Source organism: Lissotriton vulgaris, chromosome 1_1 (assembly GCF_964263255.1).
Source record: "Lissotriton vulgaris chromosome 1_1, aLisVul1.2, whole genome shotgun sequence".
In the NCBI taxonomy this organism is placed as follows: domain Eukaryota; kingdom Metazoa; phylum Chordata; class Amphibia; order Caudata; family Salamandridae; genus Lissotriton; species Lissotriton vulgaris.
In genome coordinates, this window is record NC_141685.1 from 1,639,131,668 (window position 1) to 1,639,147,129 (window position 15,462).

Consider the following 15,462-nt stretch of genomic DNA (forward strand, 5'->3'; position numbering starts at 1 on the left):
ATAGTATTATTAGGCTTTATGAAATTCACATTGTATCCGTAATGCAGCCTCCACCTCTGGACTAACTACTGACAATGCTAAAAAACTGCTATTGCTGCCTTTACTAATGATCGCACTGCAGCTTTAATTACCTTACTAGGGTTAGTAATTCTACCATGTTTTTATTTCCCCCCCCCAAATTATAAAATTTTGCATTCATATCATTTCGCCCCAAATGTCAAATTCATGCACATCCAGTCTAACTCCAAACTACCCTTTCAAATGAATAAAACACGTTTTTGATTCTTCAATCGGTCAGTTATTAATAAAAGCACAGTTCATCAAAGTAACAGGTTTTGTCTAAAGGGTTTTTATTATTTAAATAAAAACACATGTAGGACTGCTTACGTGTATCAGTAGATACGTACCGCTTATTTAAACATCAGCGTGATATTTTCACAATCTGGAAATTATTTAAATTGCAGCAATAAATATCACCACCGGAAAGTCCTCGACTGCCCCCTTTTACTTTCCTAAATGTCCCTAGCAACTATCCACTATCTCTTAACAAAATCAACATCCTAATAATTACTTTCTATCAAAGTATATGCACGTTATAAATTCGTAAACTTTTACAGGATTTTAGTTTTGCTCAATAAATGTATAATTGTATTGATTATGCAACAGTGGGCGTTTTCTGTGTGATTTGTTTAAATTGTATCCTTACTATAAACTGGTAATAAATTGTTAAGAGCATCCATTGTTTCATATTTTATATTTAAATTAAGCATTTTGATATTGAAGTGCATGAGTTTAACTCCAGGGTAAGCATGGGCGGAAAATCCGTTCCGCTCGCGGATTTTGCGGATTTTCGGGAAATCCGCAATCCGCGAGATTTGCGAATTTCCCGCAAAATCCGCAAATCCGCGAGCAGCGGATTTTGCTCGCACTGCTCGCACTGTTCGCGTGAGTTCGCGCCCCGCGAATAAGTGCAAAATTGCAGAAATACGATCTTAGCAAAACTGAAAGTAACTACTTACCAGGTTCAAAAGTTCAGGCTCATCATTAGTAGCCATTTCCTGTAGTGCTTCCTGAGGGGCCCCTCCAGAGTTCAGTTGCCAGTTGAAACTATTATGTGACCCTGCTCTGAACCTCAGAATAGTTACACATATGCCACAAAGGTCCTGAATTACAGCTAAGGGAGACAAGCAGGAGCCAGGCTGGAAGTTAAAATCCATTAATCAGCCCCTAATTCATTATTGTCAGTTGGGGCAGGGCAGGTGTTGTAACTAATTTTGCAACAATGAAAGCACTTAGCAAGTGCAAAAGATCACTAATCAGGGCGCACTAAGGAAGCAGGTGCCAGCTAAAAAAATATTCTGTGACACATTAATCAGCCCCAAATTAATTCAGGTCACTTGAGGCAGGGAAGGTGTGCTTTGCTTTGCCGAAAATAATGTACACTGGACAACCAGAGGGTGTGGTGATGAAACAGAGGGTGGCATGGGTGGGCCAGAGGGTGGCATGAGTAGTCAGAGAGTGGCAGTGGTGACAGAGAGTGGCAGTGATGAAGAAGAGTGTCCCAAACAGGCTGGACACGTAGAAACAACAAGTTCGCAAAACTTGCGACCCGACAGGTAAGTTCGCAAATTGCGAAATTGTAAAAACCCTCGCGAACTGGCAGAAACACGGGCGAACACAAAAAAAAAAAATCCGCAAATTCGCGGGAATTCGCGGATTTTGCGGATTGCGAATCCGCAAATCCGCAAAATTCGCGAACGCGAGATCCGCAAAATTCGCCCATGCTTACTCCAGGGGTCAACTCTAGCTAGCGTAAAACTGAAAGAGTTTGACACTGAATAAGTTTGTAGTCTATGGAAAGAAACCGTGCCCTGTAAATTCCTGCTGAATGACAACCAAATCCCAAATCTTAGTAAGGAAAGCTACTTTTGCCATGGCCTGTTACCCTTGTCTACGTAGGAACTCAGGAGCATAATAGCAAGGACGTTATCGCCGCTTTAGCTGCACTTTTTGCCGATAAAGTTGCAATTTTTTATCGCCCAATAACCAAGTTGTCGCTAACTGCTGTTAGCGACAGCTTCCAGGCGATAGCGACCAGATTGGGGCCCACTTTGCATGTCAGCGATATTTATCGCTAATGACATGCAAAGTGGGCGTAACCAAACTGGTAGCGACTGAAAGCAGTCGCTAACATAGCCATCGCCTATTAGCAATACCCGCAACGCGATAAAAAAGCGCACGCTAACCGCAATAAGCGCCAGGATTTTACACCTGGTAAAAACCTGACTTAGCCATAATAGTCAATGGGAGGTGGATTCTACGGCTAAGTCCCCACCTGCCTATTAGCGAGATTTTCCTTAGCGATAGGATTTTTATCGCTGGAAATCTCAAGTTATAGATGGGAGTCACAGCTATCACTGGATTTTTTATCGCCGTGGAGATAAACGTTGGAAATACTGCGTTATCTCCGCGATAAAATTCAGTGATAGGAGGCGATAAAAAAATTGCTCTAAGCGTGATTTGCGATAATTTCCGCAAGTTGTTGCTAATGTGCCCCTTAGTGTCACAAAACCATGTTTCACACCTGCAAATACTTTGTAAGTCTCCCCATGTCTTACTTGAAAGCGTGGAGTTGGCTGCACATGTGGTATGCTGTACAGTTCTGCTCAGCACTGAGCTGTTCACATCTGGAGGGGTCATGAGCACTGCTATTAATGTTACAAAGATAATCCCCATGTCCTGCTTGCCAACCCTCCAAGGCAAGATCTGTTCAGCTGCAGATTGCTTCTGCAAGCCAAGGCTGCCGCGTCCCCACCATTTCCTTACTCCACCCTCCTCCAAAAATTAAAATAAGAAAGAAAGTAGTAGTAAAGTTCATTTCCAGTAAATGGGAAGACAGATTTATTTCTGGCCTGATATCAGATGATGAAGGCTGTATTTGTTTCGCAGCGGGAGGGCGGGAACAGCAGATGCATAGATGTCGCCGTAAGTCTGGCTCCTGACGGGAACTGGGGGTTGCCTGTGGCTGGCACAGAGTGCTTTAACGGTTGCAAAAGAACACCATGTCTAATGGTGCCAGAGGCTCTTAACCGCAGAAATGTCATTTATTTTTTTTACTGGTTTCGGTTGGTAATCCCCAGTCTAGTCTGGTGAACCCAGGGTGCCCTGCTGATGGTGTAACTTGCACAAGGCATTATGCGCATTTATTAAACCAGATATGTGCTTGCACTGCCCTTTGACCTCTTTACGCATTATACAGGGATAGGAATAAAACTATCTCCCTGTACCCAGATTTTACCCTGGCGGTGCAGAAGGCAAGGGCTACATTCCTGGAAGTTAAAAAGAAACTGAGAGCACACAATCTGAGGTATGCCTTACTCTTTCCGGCTAGATTGAAAGTCATTAATGGCAAAAAATCTATTTTTTTTGAGAACCCGGAAAAAGTGGCAGACTGGCTGGAAATCACTTTCCCCCCCTCTGTTTCTCAGGCCTCATTTCCACCAAGCGGCTCTTCAGGTTCTCTACCACAACGCAAGGCCACAGTAAACACGGAAGATACTAGACGACGTGGAGAAAGATTGGGCGAGTCTATCCATGGAACAGATCACAGGTAGCCAGAGGGACGCTCTCCTAATGGTGGCGGCGCTGGCGGAACCTGATGTCCAGACCCTAGCTGTATCTGTCCGCTCCTCAGATGAGACCACGGCTCGCTCAGAATATGAGTCCAGCCTGACACTGTTTCCATTGGTTACCCCACAAACTGTGGACGATTATTGAAATGATGGGAAGGGCTCATCGGAAGTGGCATTGTATAATGTACTGTCTAGTAGGTTGTATTGCTTATAATGTCAATTGCCACCCCGTTCTGTATATCTTTATTTATGCAGGAGCGGGGTTTATGCTTGAGCGATGCAGTTAAGGTTAATGAAAAAGGGTTCATGACCGTTACAATCACGATGGTTGCCTCCCCCCCTTGGCGACTGCACTATGGGCCTGTTTATGTAGCGTTCTGGTTGAACTATCAGTTATGGTTTGGTCCTCTGCTGGTAACAGGGGGAACCTAGTGCTGGGCAGTTGGGTGGGGGATTGTGGATGCTTGGCGGGCGATTCACCCGAAGGATAGAGAATATTCCTTTTACTCCCCGCCGTAGAAGCTGCATACTCGAATTGACAGAATATTCTGTACCTCTTCTTTGCTGGACACAATTAATGGCTTGACTCATTTGGGGAAAACTTTATCAGATCATAACCCGGTCGAGCTTACACTTCAGTGGGGCAAAATACCTACCCTAGTGCCGACATGGAAACTGGAACCACAGTTGCTGGAAGACCAAGTCTTCCAAGCGACGCTGTCCACAGCCATAGACAATTACTTCACTGAAAATGCGAATACAGCATCCTCAAGGCAGATAGAGTGGGATGCCTTTAGGACTGTAATGTGAGGGGTGGCAAACAGTACGAGAGCAGGGACCAGACATACCCTCATTGCTAAACCTACTGACATAGAAAATAGCCTGGGGAGACTAGAACGGATAGCTACTTTGGACGTACATCGGATGCAACTACAAGAAGCACCCATTAAACATGCAGAACTATCGGAAGACCTACAGCTTTTAGATTATAGACTATACACGCAGAAACAACATGCTGTGGCAGACAGGGCGGGCCCACTCCTTGCCCGAATTATCAAGCACGCTCCGCGGGTCGCTCCTATCTTAGAAATTAGGAATATGGCGGGCGATATGGTATGTACGCAACTTGACATAAATGAGGCCTTTAGGGAATATTATGAGAATTTGTATATACAACTGGCTGCCACTGTGGGCACAGAACTTGATGCATTTTTTGACGGTCTACAGCTCCCACAATTGCTGCAAAGTCACAAAGAGGAATTGGGGCACCCAGTGACTGGTATGGAAATTAAACGGGCGATTAATAGTCTGCCCGTAATAATTCACCTGGAGGAGATGGCCTGCCCACTGAATTTTATGCAACCTTCTCTGACTTGTTGGTACCCCACCTACAGTGGTTATATCAGTCAACTCTAGAAGCTGGCACCCTTCCTCACACTACACTTCAGGTGATCGTAGTCTCATTGTTAAAGCCGGAACGAGATGGGACTGACATGGCAGGGTATAAGCCTCTTTCATTATTAAATGTGTCTATAAGCTACTGAGTAAGTTATTGGCTACTATGCTCTGTCAGTTCATACCACAGTTGATACACATTGATCAATGCGGGTTTGTCCCAAGTGGGAATACAGCTCTTAACATACCGACAGCCGATGCGGTGTGATGTATTTCGCTGGATGTAGGTCAGGCTTTTGATTCCCTACATTGGGAGTACATGTTCTATGCCCTTTCCAAATTTGACATACCAGAAGATTACATAAAGTGGGTGAGGTTATTGTATCTAAATCCCATGGCACGGGCACGCACAGGGCAGCATATTTCACAGCAATATAGGGTTGCACAGGGTACCAGGCAGGGCTTCCCACTATCACCCCTGCTGTTCATTTTAGCTTTGCAACCTCTCTTACATGAATTACGCTCTATAGCTGGTCATAACGGGATAGTATTGGCTCCCAACACATACATTGTATCCGCATATGCAGACGATTTAATATTGTATTTCCGGAACTTGGATGGGGATTATGAACTTGTACCCTTAACGTTTGCTACGTTTCAAACACTTACCGGGCTCTCTATCAATGAGAACAAATCATATGTTTATTTTTTACTGATGCGACACGCACTGGGTCGCTGGACGTTGGGAACTGGTCATTCCATATAGCACCTATCACTTTCAAATATCTGGAAATAAATATACATAGGGATAGAACAGATCTTCTAGATGGCAACCTACATCGTGCTATCACTTCACTCAGGTCCCAAATAAAGTTCTGGACTTCCTTACCTAGAAAGGTGGCGATTGGAAAAATGGTGGAGCTACCTAGATTATTGTATTTTTTCACTAATTTACCCATTATGGTGCTGACACGGATATTCAAATTACTGTCCTCCTCACTGATTGAATTAATATGGGGTAAAGGCCAAAGACGTATAGGGATAGCAAAATTACAATTAGATGCTAAACAGGATGGGTTAGGGGTCCCTGACCTGAAAGCCTACTGCTACGCGAGTCAGTTACAGTGGCTGGCGTACTGGTTGGCGGGGCGGAATCTGCAGGCAATAAACATGTCCCAACTAGCTTGGCAAAGGGGTAAAAATAAAATCCAGGGATAGGGATAACTTGCGTATTTGTTAATTTAGGGGTCAGTACATCATAAAGGTAGATTAAAACATTTACAGTGTACTATATGTAGAATAGGGGTCGTAAAGCCATTTTTAGTGCATATCTTTAGGTGATTCAGAGATGGATTACGTGGGTTTGGGGGATTCAAGGATCCCATCAGCTCTAACTGAAGCAAGAAATTGGCACATTGTTTGGTAGTAAAAAAAACAACTTTAGCTGGGGGTAAATGATCTTCGCGTATAACTTGTTCAAAGTCAATGTATCATCCAGACAGGGCTTTACTTGTCCCGGTACTTGGGAATGACCGGTTATCTCTTCCATCTTTAATCCAAATGGCCAATTTCTTGACTGAAGTCCTCCTTAAGAGAAAACAAACTTAACAACTCTGTGCACTGTATTGGCTGTCCGTTGAACAGAGCATTCAACGCAAGAACCTTGTCTTCACATTTAGGGGCATATTCACAAGGAGTTATAGCCGAATTAACTGTACTTTATCGCAGCCAAAGTTGTGATAAATTTACCCCACCATTCACAAGCAGGTGCTAACAGCCCACAGCACCACTTTTCCCGCAATAGTAGACGCAAAAAACATCGCCACACAGGACCCCTACAACTATCAGAGTTGGCCTTTCCATGACAAAAGCCACGACAACACCACACCTCAACATTCACAACGAACAGACAGATTGGCGAGAAGAACACAAAACACGCGATAAGGCGCGTTAGCAGCAGGAATTTTACACCTGCTCTGACCTAGTGCAAAGTCTCAAAGTGTAAAGTCGGACGGCAGTCTGCACCACAATAGCGAGCCCAGCCCAGAGCCCCACCAGAAGAACAACAGATGCCATGGAGCTGCTGATTATGCCCTGCGGACACCCAAGACGGCCCCAACACACAACACCCGCCGCCACCACACCCAGGAAACCCCCCTCCCCCTCCACCAGGCAAAGATATGCTACTCCAGCTACACCTAAACATTTACCAAATAATACGCCTGATGTCGCACAATCACAACTGGTAACATGCATATGTCGGCACAGAAATGACCATGACACATTCACTATTGAAGCAAACAATTAAACTTTATTGGAACAATACAGAAATCACATTAAGACACATGGCGGCTACCCTTGACACATTCCATAGACCGCAGCCTGCAAGACAAAAAACATGATGCGCACATCAAAGGACAGAGAGAGAGTGAAGGAGAGAGAGAGAAGAAGAGGGAGAGAGAGAGAGAGAAGAAGAGAGGGGAGAGAGAGAGAGCAGAAGATAGGGGGAGGGAGAGAGAGAGAGAGAGAGCGATGAAGAGAGGCGGAGGGAGAGAGAGCCTGCGCACTCAGGCCACACCGCTCACCTGCTTCCACCGGTGTGTCAACAACCACATGCCGGTACGTAGAGCTGCACACCAGGTCACACATCAGAGTCAGAGCCGTCATCTGAAACAGAGTCCAGAGACATGACTGGCACAGTACACACACTTGCACAAGTCAACATCGCCCACCCCCCCCATGCACCCCCAGCCAGAGGCATCCCAGCCCCTCCCGCTGCCCATCGGAGCATGCCCGCCCATGCACACAGGGTCCTCCCTGCTCACCTTCCACCACCGGTGTGTAGACTGCAGGACCCACCACGTGCCGCTGCAAGTCACAAGGCCGGGGCCCGCAGACATTGCACCCTCCGCACCATGCATCCACGCTGCGCTGGCCACCAGGTAACACGTCTGGTGCTGGGACCATATTACACCATGGCATGGTATGAATCAGGTCACCCAGCAACATTGCAGCCTGCACAGTCGATCAGCCCAGTGGGTGCCGCTAACTCTGACCCCGTAAGTGGGGCTATGTTGCGGTAAGGCTGCGCAAGAAGCTGGCGCGGACTACACTTCTGTCCAGCAAAGCACACAAATCCTGGGCAGTCCGGACCACCAGGACGGGCCATCATCGCAGGCTGCACACCCACTCAGCAACTCAAGGTGCCAGTGACTCAGTGCACCCTAAGTCACCGTCCCATGGTGGGCTGCTTGTGCCGGCAGCAATGCAGCATCTGCCACAAACCCTGTCCAATACCAGTCAGTGTCCCGTGGGGGGTGCCCGTGCCAGCCGCAGTGCAGTGTCTGCCACAAACCCTGTCCAACCCCAGTCAGCATTCCGTGGGGGGGTGCATGTGCAGGCCGCTCCACAGCGACTGCCACAAACCCTGTGCAAACCCAGTTTGCGCCACTTGGTGGTAGGCCCATGCAGGCTGCAACACCGCGACTGCTACAAACCCTGTGGAAACCCAGTCAGCGCCACGTGGTGGTAGGCCAGTGCCGGCCGCAAGGCCCTGGGTCCATCATCCAGTCACTACTGGCAGAGGGGTATGTTACGTCATCGGCCCCTTATATTTGCGGGGTCACATGGCCTGTGACGCCTGTGCCGGGTGGGTGTGGTGTGTGTGCAAACCTGCCCTCAGGGAGTAGCTGTGACCTGCTGACAACTAGGCCAGTGACCTGCACAACACCAGCGAGTACGCCTGTGACAGGTTGCATTGAGGCTCCCCTGGGAGCGTGAGCAGAGTGGCCTGCCGTACACCGGAACAGGGCCCGGCTTGAGAAAATGACGAGGCGTGGTTCAGTCCATGTCCGGAGTAGAAAGTGGCTGCGGCGTGTGTCCCTGTTGTGGTGTCCACAGGACCCCTGACACAAATTGCCATATTACCCCTCTGACTGCCATCCCACAGGATGTGCATCATTTAAAAAAATTATGTTTATTAACAGTCATCGACTTCAGAGAAAGTATAGCACATTACAATAGTGAAGACATTTCAATACAGGCACATACAAAGTTAGCAACGAAATAACTCTGTGTACACTGTGGGACCGATTAAGGTGAAGGCATGTCTTCTGGGTCTATGTATAGCAGCGGGGTACAAATATTGCCTCTGTAGTGATTCCAGGGTCCCCATATCCCGGTCCATTTCCTAGGGCATCCTCGGGCCACATAGACTGTCTTTTCATGGAACATGCACCCGTCCATGTTGATCTTCCAATATTTCAGCGCTGGAGGGGTGGCTGCCCCCGTGGCCTGGGCTATGTTCCTTTTAGCGACCATAAAGCCAAGAGTGGCCCATTGTGTTTGGCTTACATTCAAATCAGTAGGTTCCCATATATTGAGCAAACACCTAAGCGCCTCTGGGAGAAGGGGGATTCCCAAAACATTCGCCACCACTCTATGAATTGCACTCCAGTAGGTCTGGACAAGTGAGCACTCCCAGATTATGTGAATGAATGTGCCCAGCTGGCCACACTGCCTACGACATTCTTCCATGGGCACCCTTCCCATCAATACTAGTCTAGGTCAATCATGTATATTCTGTGTAGGATTTTTAGTTGAACCAGTCACAGTCTAGCGAGGATAGCCATCACCCTGGGAGAGGATACAGCCTCTTGCCAGTCCTCGTAGTCCAGCTCAAAACCTTCCGCCGTCCATTTTTGTCGAAGCTGTGTTAGAGGGGCCTCCATGTTATGTATTCATTTATTATAAATTAGAGAGATGGACTTCTCCTGGAGGTACCCATCTAATATCCTACTTTCAGTGTGGAGGACTCAGGGGGGAAGAGCCCTTGGGGAAGGCCGAGCGCAGGGAATGCCATATTTGTCTGTAGCAAAAGTGTTCTGAGTAGGCTAGGTTATGTTGCTCCTGCAGGGAAGCGAATGATTTTATGTCCCCCTTTTCCCACATGTCCTGGACGTGGGAGATACCTATCATATCCCACTTGTCGAAACCCTTTGTCTGCCATTGGTGTCCCAGCTTTGCGGAGACCCACAAGGGGGTAGCTAGTGTCAATCTACCCTCCCAACCCAACGATCTAGTGGCTGTGTGCCAGACTGTTATTGAGTGTCCAGTGGGGCCAGATAGTACAGGTCGGGTGGGTTTGGAATACAGTGTTCTGTTGTAGTTCCCACCCTGGAGCAGCCACCTGTCCATCCGATAGCCAGGATCATCAGGGGTTCAATGGGTGTCATGAATAATCGTGGCCAGGTGGGCGGCTCAATAATATTTCCTAATGTCCGGGAGGGCAATACCTCCATCGTACCATTTCAGAGTCAGTTTGCTGAGGGTGATACGTGGATGACCGTTCCACAGAAGCTCCCTCTGAAGTCGTTCAATCTCTTTAAAATAAACGAGGGGGACTGCTTCTAGTGAGTTTTGCAGGGAGTAAAGGAAGCGAGGAGGGACATAATTTTGAAAAGTGCAGCCCTCCCCAAGAAGGACAGTGGGAGAGTTCTCCAACTGGCGATATTTCGTTGAAGAGGGGGGAGAAGATTATTGTTATATTGTAGTGTGGGATTCAAGGATACAAATAATCAGATATTTGAACCCCCACGTACTAATTTGGATTGGGCAGTTGGAGAGCAGGGCAGGCACTCCTCCGTAAAGTGGATACTGGTGGGATTTGGTCCAATTAATTGTAAATCCGGAGTATCTACCAAACACCGCCAAGATGTCCAATAAGACAATTAGAAATTTCCGAGGGTTGGTGAGGTACAGTAGCATGTCGTCAGCGTATAGTGATATCCGATCCTCCCAGTCTGCCGACCAGCGGAATCCTCGGATCGACAGATCCTGTCAGATCCAGGCCACAAGCGGTTCTAATGCCAGGGCAAATAAAAGGGGGAGAGCGGACAACCCCGATGGGTTCCTTAGCCCAGAGTAAAGGTATCAGACTGCTTGTTATTAACAACGATCTTGGCCAGAGGCGCTGCATATAAGAGGCGGACCCAGCCAATGAACTCCTCACTGAACCCCATCTTCCGGAGCGCAGCAAAGAGATAGGGCCACTCAAGCATATCGAATGCCATGGTGGCATCTAGGGAGACCAAGACTGCTGGTTCGCGTATTGTATCCGCTCTACCTAGCACCCCGTGTACACGGCAAAGATTTAATGCCGTGTTCCGACGTGGGATAAAGCCAGATTGATCTGGGTGTATAAGCTTTGATATGACCTTCACCAGGGGATTGGCAAGAACCTTCTCAAGGATTTTCGGTTCAGCATTAAGAAGAGAGATGGGCCAATATGATGTACAGTATGTCTTTGTTTTCCCTTCTTTGTGAATTACTACAATGTTAGCTATGCTTTGGTCTAGTGGATGCTCTCCCAACTCCCTGCTTTCCTTGAACATGGCTTTGAGGTAGGCTGATAGTTTGTCCAGGCAGAGTTTATATAATTCTATGGGTATCCCATTAGGGCCAGAGGCCTATCCAGATTGAAGCGACCTGATGGCCTGGGCAATTTCATCTGCGGTCAGAGAACTTTCCAGTAGTTGCTTGTCTGCCGGGGCGAGGGTGGGCATTGTGATGTCTCTTAGTAGTTCTGCGGAGTCCTCTTCAGCATAAAACATCTCCACCCTATAAACCACTTCAAAGTGAGCGGCAAATTTAGTGGCTATGTCTTGGGGGTCTACTTTATCGGCTTTAAGGGTGTCATGAAGGACCGGAACCAAGCTATTTTCCCATTCTCGCTTATCCAGCCAAGCTATCACAATTTCCCTGCCTTGTCACCCAAGTCATGAATTTCCCCAAGCTTTTTCTGACTCAAAGTTCGAGCTGCCTCCGGGACAAGGGCTTTATATTCAGATTGCTTAAGCCGCAGTAGATGGAGTGCCTCTGGAGAGTCGCGATCTACCAGTTCCCTTTCAAGTCGTAGGATGTCGGTTTCTATGTCTGATACTGCCTTCTGTTGCTCTTGCTTGTGACCCGATATTAAGGACATGGCTTCCCCTCTGATCATTGTTTTTTTAAAGTCCTCCCAGAGTGTTAGGTTAGAGGTCACAGTGCCCACGTTTTCTGTGAAGTAGCTATCTGTTGCGACTAGGAGTTATTTGCGTAGTTTGGGGTTACGAAGGTGCTAAGGGTTGATAGGGGTGACACAACCCACCCGCATATGGTCTAAGAGGAAGTGAACCCAAAGCGGCGAGTGATCGGAGATGCCTCTGGCTAAGTGACGGACCTCCCTAATGTGCGATGCTTGGGAGCTGGGAATAAGAATGTAGTTGAGGTGAGAAAAACTGTGGTGGGCCCCAGAGTGGAATGTGTATTGCTTTGCTTCGGGGTTGAACATGCGCAAGGCATCTATCAGTCCCATGGCCTCGAGAAAGTCCGGCAAGCCACGGGAAGAGGGCCCCAGCTCACGCTTGGGATGTCAATCAAGTTCTCCCGAGCACACAGAATTAAAGTTGCCCCACAGCACCAAGAGACCCTCCGGTAGCGAGAGAAGAGTAGTACGGAGGTCTTGGAACGTTGTTGATTGGAGGCCGGTGGGATGTAAGTAGAGAAAAGTGTGAGGACCCGTCCCTCCCAGGAGCTAGACACACCCACATAACAATCCCTGTCATCGGACCAGGTGGATTCTATACTAAGGGGGAATGCTTTTCGAACCATAATGCCCACCCCTCTGGAGCCAGTCGTAAACCCTGCATGTGCCACTAGTTTGTAACCGTACCGGTCCATTGTCCTTCAGGAGTGGCCCATAAGGCGAGTTTCTTGAAGGAGCACGACATCCATGCCCTGCTTCCTGATGTATTGCAGGACTATACTCCGCTTCATTTTATCCCCCAGCCCATTGACATTCCAGCTCAATATTTTAACGCTTTTCCCCCAGTGTGTGTGCATTGGAGTTGTAGTCAGTCTCTTGTGCCTTCACCATGCCTGTAATTATGCGTCGATGTAAGCAAAGAACATTAACAAACCCCCCCACAAACCCTCCGCCAACAACCCCCCTCCCCGCTACCCTGCCCTCTGGACCTAAAACTGCCCATACCAACTAGCAGAGTGTCGCCCAATTCCTAAGACTACAAAAACAACTAAAAGTAGAAAAGAGGAGGAATGCCGATACTCCATCCCCCCTGTCCCCCGACACATTTCGACATCAATTGTTCCCAGTTAGACAGTCTTTAAGAAGTCTCCGACTTGAGACGGAACCTGGTAAGATCATGTCCAGCTGCAAGGCCCAGGGCCCCGTTACCTAACCAAAATTGCACAAAAGATCAGGACATCCGGCATCTCTCAACCCGGTCCTGCGAGTCTGGGTCGCCATCTCCATCACCGCCTCCGGAACCATCACCGATCCTACTATCGAGCCAGTCTGAGACCACTTCCGGATTATCGAAGAACCATGCCCGTCCCCCCAAACTCCACCCGGAGGCGAGCCGGAAACATCATGGCGTACTTAAGTCCCTTCTGCTTGAGTTTTTTCTTGACTGCCAGGAACGCGCGGCGCTGTCTTTGTATCAGCTGCGTAAAGTCCGGAAAAAAGGTTAGAGTGGCATTCTCATACTGGAGTGGGGTTGCGGACCTCGCATGTTGCAGGATCGCATTCCTGTCCCTTAAGTTCAGGACGCAAGCGATTAGTGGGCCTGGCGGTGCACCTGGTTTGTGTTGGCCTCGCGGAAATCTGTGTGCAAGCTCGATAGTGAAGAACTTTCCCAGTCCCTTAGGTTTGAGGTGATTCAAGATAAGATCCTCTACAAACAGGTCCGGTGCAGGCCCCTCTGATTTTTTGGGCACCCCGAGAATGCGGACCGTGTTGTGCCGGGAACGGCCTTCATAATTATCCAGCTTGCGTTCTGCCCGTTCATAGGAGGATTTGAGATCTCGTACTTCTCGTTGGAGCAGGGACACGTCCTCTGTAAGGCTAGCCATCTTGATGTTGACGGTCTCAAGGAGCTGGGGTGGGGAATGCTGCTACTGCTCGAAAAGCCAGTTCTTGAGGAGTTTTCTGAAGGTCAGCAGGTCTTGGGTCTGCCGTAGGTCTTGGCGGCAAGTTGGGAGAATGATCTGCCACCGTAGGTCGCTCTTCGGAAGCGGGGGACTGTGGCAAGGGCGAGGTCGGTGGAGCAGAGCTGGTGGGTGGGGGTGTAGAAGCTGAGTCGTCTGTTGCGGTACGTTGGTCCGGTGTTGTGAAGTGCCTTGTCAGGGGCAGCTGGTGACATTTGAAAGTGGTGGGGCGTAAAATGATTTGCATACTGCAACGTTGCGAGCGAGCGCAGCGAGTGACCCCGAACCACCATGAGGAGGGTTTTTTGAAAAAAGAGAATAATAATTTTGCATTTTCAAGCATTTTCAAGCAAATTTGAGAAAGCAGGAAGGTTAATAAAGCAATTGTGAAAGTGCAGTTATTACATTAATAGATGTCATTCTCGCCTTAGTTTTAACCGTCTGTATAGATGCAACGCTTTTTTAAGGACTGTAATGCTTGAAATTATGTATGTATGTATTTTTATGTTTGTACTTTTATGATACATGTATCGAATAAAGTATTACAACAACAACATAACATAGGTATCTGCTTATTCAGTATAACCACAGAGTTTCATACATTCCGTCCTATTACGCTGCTGAATTCAGACTATAAGACTTTCATGAAAATCTCAGCTTTAAGAGTAGCAGAAGTTGCACAGCAGTTGGGAAACAGCCTTTACAAAGCATTGGGAACCATGCATTACCTTTAGCACGTTTCCATTACAACGCATGTGACTTTAACACGCATGTCTTTCCACAGTTTATAGTGTTTAAGTGCTAAAGAATGTACTTAATGTGCCATTTGATCAGTAAAATCTGTTTAGTCCCCAAGTAGAACAAACACTAGAAAACTTTTAAAAACAGAGATAACAATGCATTTCTGAGTACCTCACTCAGATGTTTTTTATTTAACAAACAAGTAGCAGCATTCAACTTTGTTTACTTTTTATAAATGAAATCAGCACGTCTCTCTTTAAGAGTAGCGAACTTGACAATAACTTTAATGTTGAAGTCCGGTATTTATTGGACCACCTTGCTCTCTACAGAGAGCATTGCCAAAGCATTGAGTCTTTCCTCTAGCATGGTGTTCCTGAGGAATGTCTTAATCCGCTTTAACCTCATGCGTGCGGGCCGTTTTCCCGCTGTGCGCTGAGTATACGACAGGCGTAACTAATGATGAGCTGAGCTCGTCATGAGCGTCGAAGGGGTTAAGGCTGAAAAACATCGTTCAGATTTGGATGTTGTCATTGGAATGGTAATGACTATATTTAGTAAAGTCACTGTCTCTGTAGGTGACAATTCCATATTCAGTTTAGGTATTAAAGCCAGCAAAGTTAAGCCACTTGTGGCATTCCGGTACACAGGAATTGCGTACAGTACAGTCAACTCAGTTCTCAGCTGCTCTTTTTTGAGCATAGGATATGCT